At 39.5% G+C, this 22,294-nt stretch overlaps 1 protein-coding gene across 1 annotated transcript in view; it reads right to left on the bottom strand.

The window, feature by feature from the left end:
• The window catches only part of THSD7B (thrombospondin type 1 domain containing 7B), an 848,907-nt gene that overhangs the window by 585,541 nt on the left and 241,072 nt on the right, over positions 1 to 22,294 (bottom strand). The window lies entirely within an intron of this gene.

The raw sequence follows: 22,294 nt of genomic DNA, 5'->3' as shown, positions 1-22,294 counted from the left end.
CTAACTAGAAATGCAAGAGGCAATCCAGCCCAGATCAGCTAGGTCTAGCCCAGGTCAGCAGAATTATGTAGATGACCTGTAATGTATATGTGGATACATACACAATAATAAAATGATATTGGTTTAGGCCACTGGATTTTGAAATATTTGTTACTAAGGAATAAGAAACTGATAGAACTATATTTTAGCGAATATTAGCTGTTCCATAATGATAAACTTGAATCATTAGAAAAAATTAAAATATATTTTAGAGATACTTCCATCTGAAGCAGCCATTAAAAAAAAACCACACACACTTAGAGGAGAGATAATCCCAGCAAATGGCATCTAGGGAAAAGAGGGTGTAGCTATACTTATATCATACAAAATAGATTTCAAGGCAGAAAAGTAACAAGAAACAAAGATGGACATTTTATACTGATAAAGTGGTAAATTCATCAAGAAGACACGACATTTATTTATATATACACCCAAGCTGGGAGCAACAATATACATAAGGCAATGACACTGAGACCTAAAGGAAGGAACTGACAAACATGCAATTAGATAGGGAACTTGAATACCCCACTTACAGCAATGGATACATCATGCAGACAGGAAGTCAATAAAGAAATATTAGCCTTAAGTGACACATTAAAACAAATGGACTTAATTGACATTGATACAGCTTCCCATCCTCAAACAACAGAATACATATTCTTCACAGTGCATATGGAACCTTATATCAAGGACAGACCATATGCTGGGACACAAAACTAGTCCCAAAATATAAGAATATTGAAATCGTACCAGGTGTATTTTCTGACCACAACATTATGAAACTGGAAATAACTGTAAGAAGAGGGCTGGATAAAGGACAAATATGTGGAGATTAAACAACATGCCAACATGTTTGACCCAAACTAATGGGTCAAAGAAGAAATGAAATGAGAGATGAAAAGATATATAAAGACAAATAAAAATGAAAATATGACATACCAAATTTTTAGAGATGCAGCAAAAGTGGTACTAAGAGGGAAGTTTAGAGCAATATAGACCTACCTGAAGAAACAATAAAAGTCTCGAACAATCTATTATTAACCAAAAAAAAAAAAAAAAAAAAACAACCTAGGAAAAGAAGAACAAATGAAGACCAAAGTCAGTAGAGTTAGAAAATAATAAAAATTACAGTAGAAACAAATAAAATATAGAGAAAAAAAGGCAATAGAAAAAGATAATGAAATAAAGAGCTGATTCTTTGAAAAGATAAAATTGACAAACCTCTAGCTATAGTCAATAAGGAAAAAACAGAGAAGACTCAAATAAAATCATAAATGAAAGAGAATTTACAACAGAGACTCCAGAAATACAAAGCATTATACAAGAATAATATGAAAGGCTATACACCACCAAGTTGGACAACCTAGAAAAAACGGACACATTCTTAGATGCACACAATCTTCCCAGACTGAATTATAAAGAATTGGAAAACTGAAATAGACCAATTGATGGTAAAAATATTAAAACAACTATCAATAATCTCCCAAAAACAAATCTAGGATCAGGTGACTTCATTGCTAAATTCTGCCAAACATTCAAAGAAGATGTTGATACCATTGTCATTAGCTAGTTATTAATAATAGGAAAGGAGCAAAGGAAAGACCACGTAATATAAGCAGATCATTAGGGCAGCTTCAGCAGGAAGCTGTATTTTCACAGCTCCCCAGGGAGGGAAAGGGTGCAACAAAAGGAAGACAGATGCATGCCCAGTAAAGCTGGAGTAACATAAGGAAGATACTTGCCTGTCAATCATACCTGAGGACAGAGATGGTTGGCGAGAATTGGTATGGCCACTGCAAGTATGCAAACATTTGGGGATACGTAATCCTTTAAACAAAGAGTGCTCTTGGAATTCTTGTTGCTCACATGGCTCTTGGCTCTTGGCTCTGTTGCATTTGCCCATATGGCCCATGGCCATGTGGACCTCATATGCAATGGAGTAATGGACTGCAACCAGGAACACAAGCTAAGCTAGCCTGATACTGGACTGGACTTGGCTCCAACATGGGAAGGAAATTCTGGACACTGGCTTTGCTTTTAGCTCTGCTGAAACCCCAGCTACATTTCTTCTATGATTGGACTAAGGGAAATAGGACTTTAGAACCCCAGGGGTGTAATTCCATGAGAATGAAGTTTTCTACCATATCTCATCTTCCCGTGCAAGTCTCAGAAAATTCCTTTTCTTGGAATATCACAAGAACTCTTCCACGAGCCACTGGGGTAGATGAGTCTTCTCCCACCTTGCAACAATGTAATAACTATCCTCTCAACCTCTTCCAAAAAAATGAGGAAGAACAAATGCTCCCTAATTCATTTTACAAGTCTAACATTAACCTGCACCAAAACCAGTCAAGGAAACCACACACAAAAAAGTGTAAGCCAAAATCTATGATGAACACAGATGCAAAAATCCTAAAGAAAATACTATCAAATCAAATACAATAATACATGAAAAGATTATATGACATGAGTGGGATTCATTTCAGAGATGCAAGGATGGTACAACATCCACAGACAAATCAACATGAATACCACATTAACAAAAAAAAAGAGATAAGAATCATATGATCATCTCAGTAGACTTAGAAAAAGCATATGACAAGACACAACATCCATTATTTATAAAAACATTCAATAAAATGGGTATGGAAGTAAAATACCTCAATATAATAAAGACCACATATGACCAACCCTCAGCTAACATTATACTCAGTGGTGAAAACTGAAAGCTTTTCCTCTGAGATCAGGAACAAGACAAGAATACCCTGCCTTGCCACTGTTATTTGACATAGTACTGGAAGTCCTAGCCAGAGCAATTAGAAGAAGAAATAAAAGCCATTCGGATTGGGGAGGAAGAAGTAAAACTGTCACTATTTTCAGATGACACAATTCGATATAGAGAAAACCAGGAAGGCTCCGCCAAAAAACTATCAGAAACAATAAATGAATATAGATAGCAACGTCACAGTATACAAAATCAATATAAAAATATGCTGAGTTTTTATATATTAACAATAAAATATCAGAAAGAGAAGTAAAGAAAACAATCTCATTTATAATCACAAGAAAAAGAATAAAATAACTAGGATAATAAACAGGTGAAGGACCAATACACTGAAAATTACAAGATATTCTTGAAAGCAATTGAAGAAGACATAAAGAAATTTTGTGTGCATGGATTGGAATAATTAACACTATTAAAATGTCTAGATTGTCCTGATTGGTGTGGCTCATTTGGTTGGGTGTTGTCCCAAACACAAAAAAAGGTTGCTGGTTCTATTCCTGGCCAGGGCACATGCCTGTTGTGGGCTCCATCCTCGGTAGGTGGCATGCAGGAGGTACCTGTCTGGTGGATGGATCAATGTCTCACTCTCACACTGATGTTTTTCTTTCCCTCTTCCTCTCCCTTCTTCTCTCTCTAAAATTCAATTAAAGTATTTTAAAAAATAAAATAAATTAAATTAAAATATGTCCATATTACCTAAACATCTATAGATTCAATGCAATTCCTATAAAACCCAATGGCAGTTTTCACAGAAATAGAACAAACAGTTCTAAAATGTGCATAAAACCATGAAAGATCCCAAGTAGCCAAAGCAATCCTGAGAAAAAAACCATAACAAAAATACATAAAGGAAAATATCCAAACCTTTGAATATTCCAACTACCTAGTATGATTTATTCCCAAGAGTGCCATATAATCTTATTTTTGCAAGACATGAAAATCAGAATTATGAAAATGACATATCGGAGTGCATATTACATAAATTTTTATGCTTTGTAAATGATCTACTAAACTAGCTCTAATATGCATTTCAACTATAATCCAACAGTGGAAAACCTTACCTCTCAAGCAAGTTTTCAGAAACACATTGTGTAATACAAAGAACACTTCAGGTCTATTATAATCTCCAACCTGGAAAAAATTTTGTTGCAAATTGTGTGAAAAGCTAATTTTATTAAGTGCACTAATATGTTCTAAGTTAATCAAGGAGAGAAGTGGAAATTGGTGAGCACTAGTAAGCCTCTGTTGGAGATTTTCTTGTTAGGGGAAGACCTTAGATAGACACAGAATGTTATGAGGTAAGTCACAAGCTTATTCCCTCAGAGACTCAAAAGATAGTTCCTAAGCAGCTAGTATGCACTTGGTACATTGTTAAGCACGAGTATACACTGAGACAACTATGACAAAGCTGTTGTCCTTGAGGAAATGTAATCTGTTTAGTGAGACCAGCAAATTCAAGCCAGGGATTGAAGTGTCAACAAAAGATCTAAGGTCAAATATCAACACACAATGACAAACAGTTTTTTAACCTCCTGTCTTAACTTCTCAGGGTGCTCTTGGAATGCTGTGTAAGGTTTCTGAGAGCCTTTCCCAGCTCATTAAAAAGCAACCAATTAGCTGGTCAGGAGTGTAACACCGTGGGTTAGAGAATGTGATGCGGTGGCATGGGTAATTCTAAAGCAAATATATTTACCAAATAAATATATTTTATTATTTTCCTTTGCGACTACATTAAGTGAGGTCTAAGAATGAGCTAGATATTGTGGTAAACAAAACGTACCTATCCCTTCCCCCATGGAGATGACAGTCTAGTTGCACCCTTGTCACACTGCTTCTGAGGCCAAGTGAGACAAAATACAAGGGCTCCAATAAAAGTAAGAGACTACAGAACTACTTTCAATAGAGAAGTGGTGCAAGTGTATCAATATTTTTTTGCTACGTTAAATTTCACTTTAGCTTGTCCTGGGATGCAGGTAGTAGGGGCATGCATATTAAAAATAAAGATAACAATAGTAATGACAACAACTACAGCCTAGGGTTTATTGAGCACTTACTTTGTGCCAACTGTTGAAAATCTATTATTACTAAATAGTCACAACACACTGATCATATCCCAATGGGAACCTGGTGCCTAGCAAGGTTAAAGTATCTGTTCAAGGTCACACAGCTCCGGAATTGTGGAGTTTGATCTACACCAACAACTTTCTTTTTTTTTTTTTATCCTCACCCGAGGATATTTTTCCATTTTTTTGTACAGATAGAGTGGGAGGGAGAGAGAGGAAGGGAGAGAGAGAGAGAAACATCGATGTGAAGGGACACATCGAGTGGCTGCCACCCGCATGACCAACCAGGGCCGGGGACAAACTGCAACCGAAGTACACGCACTTAGCGGGAACCGAACCCGGGTCTCTCCGGACCGTAGGCCGACGCTCTAACCGCTGAGCCAAACTGGCCAGGGCTACACCAACAACTTTCTGACTCACAACCAAGACTCTTAATGAGTAGGCCATGCTCTTTTGACTAATACCTGAAAATATTCTAGATAAACTTAACCTAATACTTCATGTCACTAATGCTGAAAAGCCCCAACACTTTGAAAAGCCACGAAACACTTTTCTCAGGACAAGCTCTACATAAACAGGGTATCATGACTAAATAACCTCAGGATCCCAAGTGACATACCTCTTCTCTAGATTAGCAATGTTCATTAGCATATTAAAGTCCCCAAGAAAGTCTACAATAAGCCATCTCAATACTGACCAACACTCTGGAGAACCTCTTTCTTCACATGACACAGGAACACTCAATTAAACACTGATTCTAAGAAAGGTAATCCAGCAAAATTATAAACAGAAGATTCTACTTTTGCAGTCACAGTAGCCAGAGAAAATGAATTATCCCTCGATTTTTCTCTTTGGGCTATCCTCAAAAGATGTAGATTTTGCCATATTGTGACAAGTATGTCTACATGCCTTTGAATGTCTTTAAAATAAAATATTAAGCCCCAGTGAATTCTAAAATGTTAAAAATTGAAAGAACCTAAATGTACAACCATGAGGTATAAGTTGGATTTATCCACCAGATGGGATATCTTTAAGCCATTAAAACAGTTCTTATAAAGAAAGTGAAAAATGTTTCTAATATTATTCTAGATGACACAACAGGAAAATATTTTACATTGTCCTATTTCAATTATAGAAAATTTGCACAGAAATAGGGATGAAATAAATTGAAATATTAACTGATTTTCTTTGTCTGATGGGATATGAAAAATGTGTATGTACCTCTGCATATTTTCTTTAATTCTCAATATAGCAATATAAAACAAAACATCAATTCTAGGCCATCAGAAAGAGCCCAAGTTTTGTTGTCCTGACTGGCTCCTACTCACTTTCCAGGTGGAGCGTGCATATGACTTGCTCTGGGGAACAATCTGGGTCCCCATTGGTCTAGCAGATGCCCTTGAGAGTGTCCATAGGATGCTGCACTCTCCTCCTGGTGGCACTGATAGCCTGGATTCTGTCCTCTCATGACCTTGTTCCGATGCTTCTGCTCTATCACCCCTCTGCCGAGCTCATCACTGAAACTTCAGTGCCTACCACAGTGACAGGAAAGGGATAAGCGTGAAATAAAAGTTTATTGAATAACTGAAAGTTTGGGTGTTTTCTCATTTCCTGAGTGTGCTGCATAAAGTTTGACAAAGATAATGAAATTTCCCCGTAAATGATATGTTTTATTAAGGCAGCTGATTTTTTTGATAACTTGTCAGTAATTTAAAGTTCCCATGAGATGTTATTTCCCCCAGTGCAGAGGATAGCCACCATCTCTTCCATGCATCAGCATGACTGTTCCAGTGCTGTAAGGCTACATGTGCTCCTATCTGAGGCTCTTGATTTGCTTTAGGTCAGAATATGATCCTCCAAATTTATGAATCAAAACAGTGAATTGTTTTAACATCAAACTTCTACTACAAGCATTTTAAAAATGGAAACGGTTTTTTTTTTTTTTTTTTTTTTTTTTAGAGAGAGAAATGTGTGGATTGGCCACCTTCTTCATGCCCTCCATGGGGGTGAGGCCCACAACCTGGGCATGTTCCCTGACTGGGAATCGAACCAGCGACTTGTTGATGCATGGGTCAACGCTCAACCACTGAGCCACACCGGCTGGGCCCGGCCGGGCTGTTTTTTATTTTAGAAGTAATATTCTATCCAATTATCCTCAAAATGTTATAATATGGCATATTTGTATAGATATATGTGGATATAATAACAGAAATAATAAGATTAGCTAACATTTATTGATGTTCTGATGACTATACTTAACTATGTGCCGAGAACAATACTAAGTGCTATATATACATTATCTTATTTAATCCTTACTGTATAAGATACATATTATGATTTTACTTTCTGATCATGGGGAAATTGAAGCAACTACATTGAGTTCACAATAAATGACAGAGTCAGGATAATGACTCTAAGTCCAATTTATTAATTGTATTGGCATTTCTTCTACAAACATTCACTGAATGATTACTCTAATCAAGGCATTACTCTGTGTCCTGGGAATACACCAACAAAAACACAGGAAGTCCCTGGGCTCCTAGAGCCTACATTTTAATCAAGGTATATGATAGACAGAAAATAAGTGCACACAGGCATTGGCGAAGATGACTCCAAGTCCACCAAAATGCATACTTCCTCTCTCAGGGAATAGATTTGTCATTCAGAAGCATTTGTTCACCCAGGATTAAATGCATCAGCTCCCCTCACGTATAAAATGTGGCCATGTATCTACTTCCTGCCAATAGAGCTTTAGCTAAAGAGATTTGTGTCCCTTAGAAGCACTGGCTTTAAGCAATCAGCGGAGGGGTGCTGATTCTCTTTGCCTGTCTGTGACCTAAATGGAGATAATAATAAGGTCCCAAGGAATAGAGAAACCTCTTCATGGAAATTATCTGAGTCCTCAGATCACTATTTGGAGGAAAGACACCTGCTAGCCAGGAAGAGCTGCCCAGAACTGCTGTGTAGGTAGTAGGTAGTCATCTACAGGCTAGACCATTATAAAATAATTAGTAAATAATAACACAAAAATAAACTTTGTGTTTTGAGTACTGACAACTGTAAACCTACTTTTGCCCCACACTGCATTGTGAGGACTGTTTGTTATCTAACGCTGTCCTAACAGATAGAGAACACACTGCCATGATTTGGGTGCTGCTATGAAAATCACCTAAATACTTGGCATTGATTTAACGGCCAGGTAGTGAGTGGCATGGAGCAGATATCGCAGGCTAGAATATGAAGACCTGCATCATACAGTTACAAAATGGTTTAGAACACTTTGCCTACAACAACCGGGAAGGCTGATGAAGCACCTACTTAGCCAAGAGCTCCACTTTTTGAGTATTAGTTTGTGTCAGGTTATAGTTATTGCTTTTTGCAATGTATTGTAAGAAACTAATATGCCCAGGGGAAAATTGACTGCTTAGCAAGCAGAAAGTAGGGGACTTGATGAGATGGAGAGACAAATGATAAATTACCATAAGAACCAGGAAATGAGAATAAAAATGAGGACAAGTGTTTATTAGAAATATAATTTAAACAAATGGACTCAGCTGGAAACAAAACTAAGATTATAGGTGTTGCTTCCCAATGTACACACTGTCAGGTGGCCACCATAGGCTGAGGGGACCGGCACGGGCTTCAGGAAGCAACAGTGCAGCGGCTGCAAAAAGGATCCACAGCAGGTTCTCGAATAATGTCATTTCTTTTATTGCAATGTTGTTTTATTATAATGTTGTCATTGCTTATTATAATGTTGCTGAGATGCTGAAGGTACTGAACCCAGGTTGTACCAATGAGCCTAGGGTAAAGTTGTTTTTCTAACATGTTGTTTTGCTGCATTGCCCAGAATTTATCTGAGGCCTTACTGTACAGGATAAAACTGTGGATACACAACTTTGATTAGAAGCAAATAGATCAAAATGCTAATACATTTTGAGGAAACTTTATTGCCCAAGAAACCATGAGCCCGGCCTTTAATAAGCCTTGCACTCTCAAATCCTTTGGTCTCCCAAAGTTCCATGAGCAGGAAGCAAGTTGCAAAAAAATGTACAGCCTCCAAAGAAGACACACTCCTAGACCTCACTGCACATGCAGCCCTAGGGGAAACTAAAAAATAAAGAGCTTCTGAGAAAGCAAAGGAAAGAACCACAAAGAACAATGAAAAAGGGTGTTCTCCCAAAAGCAATCTAGATTCTAACTAGGAAAATTCCTTCACTGGAAAAACAGGTTCACGATCCCTGTCTCAAACATTCTGTCACTGGTCTGAACTATTGACTTGATGTGTTTCCCAATTTTATATCCAAATTCCCATTCAAACCTCCCCCTTTTAAAAAACTGGAATTGTGTTATCCATATCTTGTCCCTGCTGTACCACTTTACTTAGGGTAGGAGAAGAATAGCTCATCTTTCAACTCAGTCATCGGAACATGAGGAACTCCATCTGGTCCTGATGAAAAGAACGGAGAATCACTCAGAGAATATGAAATGGGACCTTGAGCTGTCTAACTTGGAAAGGACATGAGTATATGCTCTATGTCAAAAAAAAAAAAAAAAAGGCTATTTACAGAAATGTGTGTCTAGAGGAACAGATGTGGCAGAATGTCTAAGTCCCAACAAAACCTGTTTCTCGCCTTCCATGGTATATTATTATTGGTGATTAGTGTCTTGACAGCTGTGTACTCTATGCCCTATGACCTCCACCTCCTTGCATGTAGGTGAGGCCGCGTGACTAGCATTCTAACAGCAGTACTAGGTGCCAGTTCTCATTTTTCCCTTTTGTTGACGTTGAACTGTAGAGAACAGCAGAGGGACAAGATGAAAGGCATCTGGGACCCTGTATCTGCACCTGCGGACAGGGATGCTTACCTTGGACTATTTCATGAGCAATAAATAAATGTCTGTAGGTATAGAGCTATGATACCGTTCAGTGAGCTATTTATTACTGCCACTTACCTACACTAAATAATCTACACACACACATAAGATTGCAAATAGTGAAGTTCTAGGAAGAAAATAAAACAGGGTAATGATACCTATATCCCAATCAGTTCAGGGTGACTATTTGGGGTAGAAATCAGGTTACATTTCAGTTGAAAAAAGGTGAAGTCTGCAAAATCTGTGGGACAAGCATTTGAGACAAAAATTATAGTATATAAAACTCTTAAGTTATAAACCAATTTAATGCTTTTAAGAAAGAGCAAAAAGGTCAGTGTGAAAGAAGTGGAGAGAGAAAGGGAAGGAGGCAGAGTGGCTGTTTTGTGGGTCTTACTCGCTCGGTGAGAAGACTGGGTGGATTTTCAGTTTAAAAGGAAACTCCGGAGAAGTCTGCAGCAGTTCACCCTCTGGCTGCATGGAGAATGACTAAGTAGGCAACATGGAGGAATGAGCTCAGACAGGAGCTGCGGCGGGACTCCAGGCACGGAGTGGAGGCGCACCTGGAAAGGTTGGTGAATGAGAGGTGGACAGATTGGCCTATATCTTGCATATGGATATTATGGATGAAGAAAAAATAAAAAGCCAACAATATGTATAGGTTTGGCCTCTAAAACTTAGTGATGGTAGTGTTATTTGTTGAGATGTGGAAAATCTGGAGAATATTAATTCCCCAAATTAATTTGACTATGTGTGGGAGGACCAAAGAGAGAGAGAGAGAGTACTTTTAGCATAATACCTAAATCAGATTATATATTAAATATCAACTAGTAATACAGGTATGCTAACATGTTTCTTGTTTTAAGGTTTCCCCTATTATGAGAGAGGGATGTTTAATTTTCTAGGTTTTAGAGAGACCCAATAAATATATCACACACTTCTCGTAAATTTAAAATTGAACTGAGACACAAATACAGAAATCAATTGCATAGAGATCTAAATATGACTTTTATAAATTATAATGCTTATTAAAGAATATAAATATACAGATGGTATATCAGAATTATACCCTTGAAACCTATATAATTTTATTAATCAATGTTACCCCAATAAATTTAATTTTAAAAAATAATATAAATTTAGACCCCCTTACTAACACTAAGTCCTGAATAGATACTTCTCCAAAGGAAACATATAGATGGCTAATAGACATATGAAAAGATGCTCAACATCACTAGTCATCAGAGTGATGCAAATTAAAATCATAATGAGAGATCTCTTCATACCTACCAGAATGGCCACCATCAAAAATCAACAAACAGGTGCTGGCAGGGATGTGGGGAAGAGGGTACCCTAGTACACTGCTGATGGGAATGCAGACTAGTGTCACCACTGTAGAAAATAGTATGGAGTTTCCCCCAAAATTAAAAAATGGTACTGCCTTTTGACCCAGCAAGCCCACTACTGAGAATCATGAAAGATCATTTCGAAAGAGTATGTGCACCCTGATGTTCAGGGCAGCATTATTTACAGTAGCCAAGATCTGGAAACAGCCCAAGTGCCCATCAATAAATGAGTGGATAAAAAAGCTGTGTTACATTTACACAAAGGAATACTACTTGGCTGTTAAAAAGAAGGGAATACTACCTTTTGTGACAGCATTGCTGGACCTGGAGAAGATTATGCTAAGTAAAATAAGCCAGTCAGAGAGAGACAAATACCATATGATCTCACTTATACGTGGAACCTACTGAACAAAATAAACTGATGAAAAAAAAAAATAGAAACAGAGGCATGGATACATGGAACAGACTGACTGAGGTCAGGGGGAGGGAGGAGGTAGGGAACTAGGTGAATGAAGGCGAAAGAATTAACCAAAGAACACTTATGCATAACCCACAGACACAGACAGCAGTGCCGTGATGGTAGGGCTGGGGGGGAGGGAGGGCCGGGGGAGAGCAGACAAAAGGGGGAAATGGGGACATCTGTAATAGTGTCAAATATAAAAATAAAGTTAAAAAAAAAAAAAAAAGAAAGAAAAATACTAAGTCCCACCTCGTCCCCTATCAGAGGCAGCTGTGAACAAAAGCATGCCTACACTGGAGCAAGGTCTTAGACACCTAGCAGAGAGCATATGCCAACACCTGCTCACTGAGAGATGAGCATGAAAGGGCTAGAGACACCTGTCTGGATCCGCCTCCGAAATCCCAATCAGCTCAGTCTGCCCCAGCCCCTGACGAGAGTGAGGCAATGGATCATGGGTCCAGGAGTGATACCTTACATAGAAATATAAAGAAACGTAAAAGGTGTTTCCCTCATAGAACAATTTTGATTACCTGAAGGTTAGAGATGTCTGGAAAGCATCTCTGCAGGACACAGTGAGGGGAAAAGGAGGCCTGTCCATGGGCAGAGGTCATTTCAAAGAGAGTGAAATGCAGGCAACAGCCTTTGTTTTGCCTCTGCACTTTCTATTTTTTTGTTGTTGTTGTTAATAGAATTATTTTATTTAGAAGATAATATGTCCTAAAATGTACATTTACAATTCTGTAGTTCCTTTTTTGTCTGATTACATTGTCCTTTTTTTCCATGTTAGTTTTTTTTTATTAATTAATTTACTTATTTTGTTACAGATGTTTCTCCTTTTCCCCCCACTGATTCTCCCCTTCCCCACCCTCCCTGCCCTGCTCCCAGCTTTGTTGTCCATGTCCATTGTTCATGCATACATGCATATAAGTTCTGTGGTTTATCTCTCCCCCACCACCCCCTAAGAATATACCCTAAGAAGCCTGAAACACCAATAAGAAATAATATATGTACCCCCATGTTTGTAGCAGCACTATTTACAATAGCTAAGATCTGGAAACAGCCCAAGTGTTCATCAGTAGACGAATGGATAAAAAAGCAGTGGTACATATACACAATGGAGTACTATGCAGCTGTAAGAAAGAAAGGTCTCTTATCCTTTGAGACAACATGGAGGGACCTGGAAAGTATTATCCTAAGTGAAACAAGCCAAACAGAGAAAGACAAGTATCATAGACCTCACTTATTTGTGGAATATAATCAACAGAACAGTCTGAGGTATGGGGTGGTCCCAGAGACGTGGAAGTGGGGTATAGACTGCCTTGGCACTTTCAAACCCAGCTCTCGGAACTCAGAAATGGATAGAAGCAAAACTGAAGTCTTACCTTATTTCAGATAGTAATGGAAGAGAAAAAAAAAAAAAAAAAGAGGGAAGGAAGAAAAAAATACCTTGGCCACTAGATGGTTTTAAAGTGAAATTCGGTTCCCCCATTTTCCAACCTCACCGCACGGGTGGCTCACACCCTGAGGGCAAATGTCACACTGGCCAGCTGCTCACAGGCCCTCACCCTCACCCTGATGATTGACGAGGGAACTGAGCCCCATCTGAGTGGTGAGTCCTGGGGCCTTATATCTTATTCTATCTTGACTAACTCTCTTCCCTGCGGGATGAAATAATGAAACTACTAAAAAACAGTCGCAGAAAGGAAGGGAACATGCTGCATGAAATGCCGCTGTTGGCCACCAGGCTATCTCAGGGCTCCTGCCTTCCCTGTGATTTAGGTTTAATCTGTGCATTGAAAAGTCATTGCGCTCAGATCCGTTCTCCGTGCTTCCAGGCCCTGCTCTACATTGGAACTACATTTCCCAGAGTCCCTCCCTGATGTAGGTTCACCCACTGCACAGCACTGGAGCAGCCAGGCTAGCAGAAAATGGGGAACCCCTGGCAGCTACCGGACTTCCTCTGGGGTCTGGATTAGTGGGAGCCATTCCTGCCACAGTCCTCACCCTGACTGGCAGCCCCAGCATGGCACTGGCTCCCACCAGATGAACTCTGAGAACACCCTACTCCCGTCCCTTGTCCCTCCAAATCTGGGGGTGGTAGCATTTTCCAGTGGTTACTAATTTCTAAGATGGTTCACTAGCCCATTTAACTTCTCAGCTCTTCCATCATATAACCTATTAAATGCCTTCTGCTGAAATATGGAAAAGGATTTCTTTTCTATTGACTAGAGCATATTGGATACAGCCAAAGTGTATGGACTTTTTAGCTGTTCATATGTTTATATTCACTATACGAGTGAACAGGCTCACTGCTTGTTATTGTAAATAAAGTTTTAATGGAACACAGCCATGCTCATTCATTTAAGTAGTAGCTATGACTGGCTTTGTGCTACAAAAGCAGAGCTGTGCAGTTTTAAACTCAAAAAGGGAACCTTTATGGCCCACGAAGTTTAAAATATTTACTAGCTGGCCTTTCACAGAATGTGTTGCTGACTCCCACAACAAATTAACAAGGCCCTCCACCTAGAGGCTCTGGTGAGCTCTGTGATCATTAGTCCAGACCAGCATTGTCAAATAGAAACACAGGGAGCCACCATGTAATTGTAAATGTTCTAGTAGCCACATTGAAAAAAGAAACAGGTTGAAATTAATGCTTAAAGTATATTTTATATAAATCAATGTAGTCTATAAATCTTTCAACATGTTACTAATTAAAAAAAAAACAAAACAAAAAAAAAACCTGTTGAAATATTTTACATTTTTAGTACTACATCTTCAAAATCCAGGGTGCACTTTATACCTACAGCACATTTATTGTGAATGCTAAATTTTTATTACAAACACTTGATTTCTATGTAGATTTCTCAAAATTTCCAGTTGAAAAAGTACATTCACACTACATACCTGTAGGAATGGAAAAGACAAAAAATAGCGACAACACTACATGCTGGCAAAGATGCAGAGAAACGGGCTCCTCACACATTCTGGTGGAAATGCAAAGCACCACAGCCCCCCTGAAACAATCGTCCAGTCCTCACAAAACTGAACATGCTACTACCACAGGACTTTCACTCTTGGGCATTTATCTCAGTTAAATAAAAACTTGTGTTTACATGAAAACCCATACACAAATGGTTATTACAGCTTTATTCATAATAGCCCCAAACTGGAAAAACTCCAGACATCCTTCAACAGATCAATAGCTATAAAAACTGTGGTATATTTAATACCAGAGAACATTACTTAGCAGTAAAAAGAAATAAACCTGTATCCAGGTGGATAAATCTCAAATAAATTAAACAAAGGAACCCAGACTCAAAAAGATGCTTACTATGTGATTCCGTTATATACCATTCTTGGAATGACCAAGTTACAGAAGTGGAGAACAGGTTAGTGGTTACCTGGGTCCGGGAGGAGGAAATGTGTGGAGCAGTGAGGGTGTGGCTATAACAACATAAAAGGACCCAATGAGGGGTCCTTGTGCTGATGAAAATGCTCTGACTCTAACTGTATCGTTGTCAGTATCCCAGCTGTGACCTTGCGCTATCATTTTACAAAATGTTGTCATTGGGAAATGGTAAAGGACACATGGGATCCCTGTACTATTTCTTACAATTGCATTTAAATCTATAAAGTAAAAAAATTAATTTTAATAAAAGTAGATTCGTGTCACCAAAAGTTTTTCAATAACTGAAAGCTTTCTAGTAACCAAATAAAATATGTTTTAATTGTTAAAAATTAATCAAGCTTTAACAAAATTTAAAAAAAATTCACCCTTAGTCACTCGTGCCATATTTCAAATGTTCAATAGCCACATGTAGCCAGTGGCTAAAACGTTCACAGTGTGCCTCTAGATCCTCTTTTCGGGCTAGAAAGGCTAAACTTCCACCAAATTTGAGCCATTAGATAGGAAAATGGCCACACAATACCCCCAGAAAGCATATATCATACAAAGAAACACATGTTTCCAGTTTAAAAACTCTGCAATTCCAACAATTGGTGGTAAAACCTTCATGGTATTAAAACCTAACCAACCAAGACAAAGTGCTTATAGAGACACACTGTTCTTTAGACAGCTCCTCAGCCAGCTAACACGGGGTTGTCTCCTAGCTAAGATGTACACTTCCTCCTTAAACTCCCTAGTTAAGAAGAATAAATAGAATAAATACACGTGAATTACTAGATTACAACTTTTCCCACCAACCCCTAGAGCTTCACAAACAAGGGCATTTAGTATGAGTGGTGATGGCAATATTCACACTAGAGAAGCTAGCTCTGCTCAGAAGGCTCCTCTCTTTGACCAGTTGACAAATGACATTGGAAGATGTAATGAAATGTGGCTCCTCCAGGCGCTGGTTGCCTGACATGCAGAAGGGCCACCAGAGGCAGGTGAGAATGGTCTCTGTTAATGGAGCGCTGGGAGGAAGTATTCAGGGTTCAACGGATCCACTCTCCTTGGTGACCCCTGGGGTTAGGTTCTCCATGAAATGACATTGCAGGAGATGGCACAGCTTAACTTTCAGTGCCAGTTACATGTGTGTGCCCATTGGTGGGGACTTGGGTAAAATCTGCTCTTTTTGAATGGACATCAGTTGGGTCACAATAGGAGAAATTCAGGGGGAAAATTTTCTGAAGGAATTGCTATGGTTTAGCAATTCTGGAAGGAAGTCAATGGCCAGCCCCTCAGGCTAGCACTCAAGGCCCTCCGCCATCTGGAGCTTTGCGCTTGCTGGCTTAATGTGCTACACCCTTCACTCACCTGGTCTACTTGCTTCCTTCAGAACACTGCCTGGATTAACCTGCAAGGACACCTGTCTCATCTCCTTTAATTAGGGTCTCAGTCCTCCTTTAAAGTGCAGGTAAAAACCTCATCTCCTGGAAATACAACCCAACTGTAAATGATCTCCACTTCTGCAGGATTCCCATAGCTAATAATAATATCTGCCTTTCATCGGGCAACTGTATGTTCCCAGGTCCGTGCCTGACATTTTCATGTTCTCCAACTTAATCCTCAAAAACCTATTAGATATGAATTATTATCTCCATTTTACAGACAACTGAAGATGAGAGCTATTACGTCTCTAGCCTAAGCTTCCATAATGGGTAACAACCAGTACCAGTATTCAAATTAAATATATTTTTTCTGTCTCCAAAATCTGTTTTTTTTTTATCCTTGTACTATTCCATTAACTCAAGACACAGTCATTTAATCAAACCACATTTACAGAGCATCTGAGAGATGCCAGGCACTGAGCTGAACTCTAAGGACACAATAAATACTAAACTAAAAGCATTCACAATGCAATCATATAAGTGCATTTGGTAAGACTTGTACAGAGAATTATAAGGCATCACAGAAATATGACATGGTGGGTTTGTAAGATGTATAGAAGTTTACCAGGTGGAAGGGGCCTGGTCAAAGGCATTGCATGTGGGTGGGAGGGCACAGGACAATGTATTTGAGACAGGGGAAATGCATGTGCAAAGGCAAAGAATTATAAAAGTCCACAGCATGGAAAATAGTTCAGCAGCATGCTAGAAACATGGTCAAGTACAGATTGTAAGGGTTTGCTTTGTCACATGTAAGAGCTGAAAATTATTCTGTGGATAACAATAAGGATTTGTAAGCACACAATGATCAGATCACATGGGCACCTCTTTTATTTATTCACCAAGTATATACTGAGAACCAAGCCTTGTTTTCCATTTGGAGACATGAATGAGTTGAATGGAGGAGAGAATCAAATAGACCAACAATTACAAAAAAAAAAACCAGGTTAACTCCTGGACAGAGGTGTTTGTAGGGTGATATGCAGCACAGAGGATGGGGCACGGGTTAGAATGGCAGGAGGTGGCAAAGGTCAGAAACAGTGCCCTAGAGGAGAGGTTGTACTGGGTGTGGCTGGAGAATGGATTGCAAAGCATTAGAAAGGGGATAAAAGGAGGGAATCAAAACTATAACAAAAACACATTTGAAAATTTCTATCTCATAGAAATAATTAAGATATTTGGTGACTTACTGGAATGGGTGTGAAAACAAGAAGAATAGGGCTGTGACTAAAATCTGTAGCCCATTGTGTTTATGGGATGGCAAGGTTTTGGGAACATAAACAACAGCTTGCAGAGAAAACAGTCTGCATTCAGTTTTGTACACAATATGAGGAAACTGCTGCTAATTCACAAACAGAGAAATTAAAAGAAAGAAAATATTGGAAATGGAATAACAGAATGCCAGATAATAGTATCACACTTTTGATATTTTTAATATTAATTATTGCATTATTTTCCAAAAATGGTAAATATTGAACTGTATCACTTATCAACATAGCACGTTTGAGCTTACTAAAATAATAAACCCTATTGTGTTTGTTTCTTTGCTCCATAGGTGTCTTCCACAATGCAAACTGAATTTCCTGCAGATCTGGAACCTGCATTTATAAAAATCACAATGAAGTTTTCAAGAATTCATATTTTGTTTGACAACAGCATTACTCTGAGAACATAAATGCGTGCTTGGGAATCCTTGTGTTTTTCCCAATTTTTTAACATTTATTGTATAGATATGTAAATATCCAGAGTTTAAGTTTGTTTTCAGTACTTCTATTATGCTCATATAAGGTTTCTTTGGTTGTATCTGCTATCATTTTATTAATTTTTTTTTATCTGTATTGATTTTAGAGAGAGAGGAAGAGAGAAAGATAGAAACATCGATGAGAGAGAACATCTATTGGCGCCTCCTGCATGTCCCCAACTGGGGATCTGAACCACAACCTGGGCATGTGCCCTGACTGGGAATCGAACCAGCAACCTCTTGGTGCATGGGTCAATGCTTAATCACTGAGCCGCACCGGCTGGGCTCTGCTATCATTTTTGAGACTTTATTACCAACCAATAAATCATTGTTTTGAAATCTTAAAAATGTTCTTATGCCTAGTGGAAACACAAAATGAAGTGTATTTTGTTGTCTAACTTTACAATATTTTCCGAAAATTTTTCTAAAGTTAAAAATTTTGTGTTTTAACAGAATATTTTAATCTAAAGTACAATTTATTAATAATGCATTTTTGTTATATACAAGGGTAAATAATTGGATTTTACTTTTTTCTTCCTTTTCATTGAATTTATTGGGTTGACGCTGCTTAACAAAATATGCAGATTTCAGGTGCACAATTCCACAACCCATCACCTGTACACTGTATTATGGGTTCACCACCCCAGGTCAAAACTCAATTCATCACCATTTATCCCCCTATACCCTCCTCCACCTCCCCCAGTTCCCTTACCCTGGGCAATCAACACACTGTTATCTGTGTTCATGAATTTTTATTTTTTGCTCAATCCTTTCACCCCTCCAAGCCCCCCATACCTGCTCCCCAACAGCTGTCAACCTGCTCTCTATGAGTCTGTCTCTATTTTGCTTGTTAGTTCATTTTGTTCATTAGATTCCACATATGAATGAAATCATATGGTCCTTGAAATCATTGGTCTTTAAAAGAGAGAATTTACGGCTCACTTTCTCAGCTCACAACATCAATCTACATCTAAAGATGCTGAAAACAGATTAGAGTTATTGACTGTAGAAAGGGACGAATCTAATCCAAAGACAGTTAGAACATAAATGAGACAAAAAGTCTTTCCCTCTGCCCCATAGATAATAATTTCTCCTATCACATCTTAACACAACAGAACCTTTCAAATATGTTTATAATGGGGCAAGCTGAGGGACAGCATTGATTTTGAACCCAAATGCTCAGAATCTAAAGAAAAAGGACCTGGATATTCCTTTTCGATGGGACCATCCGAAGTTAAAAATGATTTTACTCAATGTTCAAACTAGAAATAAAGAGTCATAGAAGCATCTTAGAGGGTAAGACATCATATGGCATTAACTGGAGAAGTGCCCTCGATACCTGAGGGACCAGTGAAGTCTGCAGGACTGACAGAGCGTAAGGCAGGTCCCGACAACCAGAGGTTTGATATCAGGAATCTACACTTCAGCTGAATCCTCGGTCCCACTTGACAATCTGTTTCACACGTCAGCATTTGCCATTTGCAACCCAAACATTGTTCCTCTGACATTGAGCAGATGACACTGGCCCCCTAGGATGACTCGGAAACCAAGTCATCGAACCTGAACCTGTACTTCACGTCCTGCCCCCTTTCCAGGCGCAGCCAGCAGTTCGCCCACGCTCTCCTCTCCCCGCCCCCCGACTGCAGTTGGTGGTTCTTTCCCTCCTGGCTCTTCAGTTCCTTCCCAAAACTGGTTCTGTCCCTACTAATAGTTGTTATTCTGAGAGAGGGAGAGAGAGAGCGAGCAGGAGAAAACACAGAGCCACTTCTTTCAGCATTAGTTTTGCCTCAAGTTAATATTCAACTTTACTTTGAGTTATGTTTCTTTTCTGGATCAGAAGAAAGAACACAGCTGGGCTGGTGTGGCTCAGTGGACTGAGTGTCATCCCATGGACCGAGAGGGCCCAGTTCGATTCCCGGGCAGGGCACAGGCCTGGGTTTCAGGCTCCATCCCCAGTGGGGGGTGTGCAGGAGCAGCCGATCAACATCGATGTTTCTATCTCTCTCTCCTTTCCTGTCTTCCCTAAAAAAAAATCAATGAAAACATTTCTTTAAAAAAGAAGAGTGAACACACACTACAGGCACACGGCCTCTCGTCCGCCATGCTGACCCACCTCCAGATGTGAAGACAAAAAACATTGTATTGCAGCTCATTTGAGGGCAAAACCTGATCTTCTAATTTGGCAGTAAATTCTGATACAAATTGATACTTGAAGTGAATGGTCTCATATTTCGCTGAAGAAATAATACTATGACTGATTATAGTGGTTGGGGAGACTGACGAAAAGAGTGTGCCCTGTATTACACTTTCAACACTGTCCTTTGTTTTATTTTGTTTTTTATCCTCATCCGAGGACATTTTTTAATTTTTCTTCAGATAGAGCGAGAGGGAGAGAGGGAGGAAGAAAGGGAGAGAAACATTGATGTGAGAGAGACACATCGACTGGTTGCCACTCACACGACCCCAACCGGGGCCAGGGACAAACTGCAACTGGGGTACGTGCCCTTAGCGGGAACCGAACCCGGGACTCTCTAGTCCACGGGCCAACGCTCTAACCACTGAGCAAACCACCCAGGGCAAAACTGTACTTTAAAAAGCATCTGGCCCCAAGTGCTTTGGGTGAAAGACTATAAACTACACGATCTGCTTAGCATCTCAATATCTAGAAGCCATCACAATGGTATTTGCACTACATCTTGGGTTAAGGCAGAGGCTGCCAGGAAACCTCCGAGGTTTCCGAGGGAGCCGGGAGAGAGGACCGCGGGCCAGTCCAGGCTGCAGAGCGACACCAGGCACGTGTACATGTCTACATGTTCTTCTCATGCCACTGATGTTCTCAGGGAACGGGTTCTGGTTTAAGTATGGAGCATTGTTTAAATGAAATAAACCTTGATAATTCCCATGAGAATCAAACAACAGCCATAAAGAGAAAACAGCTACAGCCTGCTGCCTGCCAGGAACCTTGCAGAGCGGTGCTCACAGAAAGGGGTGTGCCCCGGGGGGAGGTTTCACGCTGAGATGTCAGTGTTTGTCCAGCTTGCCAAATATATACCCTGTCATTCGAACCGAGGTCAGAAATTGCAGCTTTCTAAAGATGTAGTTGGAGAGAGAGACGGTGACAGTTGGCATTTATCAAAAATATCTCCTGAAGCCGACTGAATACTATGTTCTTATATACCCTGAAAACCTCTCATATATATCTAGATATAATATATATATCTAGATATATATATATATATATATATATATATATATATATATATATATAATTTTACTTTAGAAAATAAAAAAGCTCCCAGGTAATGATTCACCTAACAATGCCCCTCTAGTCTTTGGAAGGGAAACCACAGCGGAGCCAGGCCAGGCTAACGGGGCTAGAGTCCTCGCTGTGACTTTGTCCAGGCAGGGCTGACCCTCTTGGAGCCTCTGTCCTCACACATGCGATTGTTACAAAGAATTCTTGTGAGGATCCCAGGCCAAGCATCTAGCACCTCGCCTGGTCTGACACAGCAAGCAGCCAACACGTGTCAGTAGCAGGATATGAACAGCCAGCTCCTTTATTATACAGGTTTATTATTTTTTTATTTTTTTATTGATTATTTTTTGTTACAAATGATTCTCCTTTTTTCCCCCACTGATTCCCCCCCTCCCCCTTCCCTTCCTGCCCCTTCCCCAGATTGTTGTCCATGTCCACTGTTCATGCATACATGCATATAAGTTCTGTGGTTCATCCTTCTCTCACCTCCCCACTCCTTAGGGGATTGTCCTCAAACTGTTATGTTCATTATATTCCACAAATCAGTGAGATCATATGAAATTTGTCTTTCTCTGTTTGGCTTGTTTCACTTAGGATGATACTTTCCAGGTCCCTCCATGTAGTCTCAAAGGATAAGAGATCTTTCTTTCTTACCGCTGCGTAGTACTCCATTGTGTATATGTACCACAGCTTTTTTTTTTTTTTTTTATCCTCACCCGAGGATATTTTTCCATTTTTTGTACAGATAGAATGGGAGGGAGAGAGAGGAAGGGAGAGAGAGTGAGAAACATCTACGTGAAGGGACACATCGAGTGGCTGCCACCCGCACGACCAACCAGGGCCGGGGACAAACTGCAACCGAAGTACGTGCCCTTAGCGGGAACCGAACCCGGGTCTCT

The sequence above is a fragment of the Molossus molossus genome, unplaced genomic scaffold (genome assembly GCF_014108415.1).
Source record: "Molossus molossus isolate mMolMol1 unplaced genomic scaffold, mMolMol1.p scaffold_m16_p_11, whole genome shotgun sequence".
Classification (NCBI taxonomy): Eukaryota; Metazoa; Chordata; class Mammalia; order Chiroptera; family Molossidae; genus Molossus; species Molossus molossus.
Note: the sequence above shows the minus strand (reverse complement) of the source record. Positions and strands in the feature narration are given on the sequence as shown.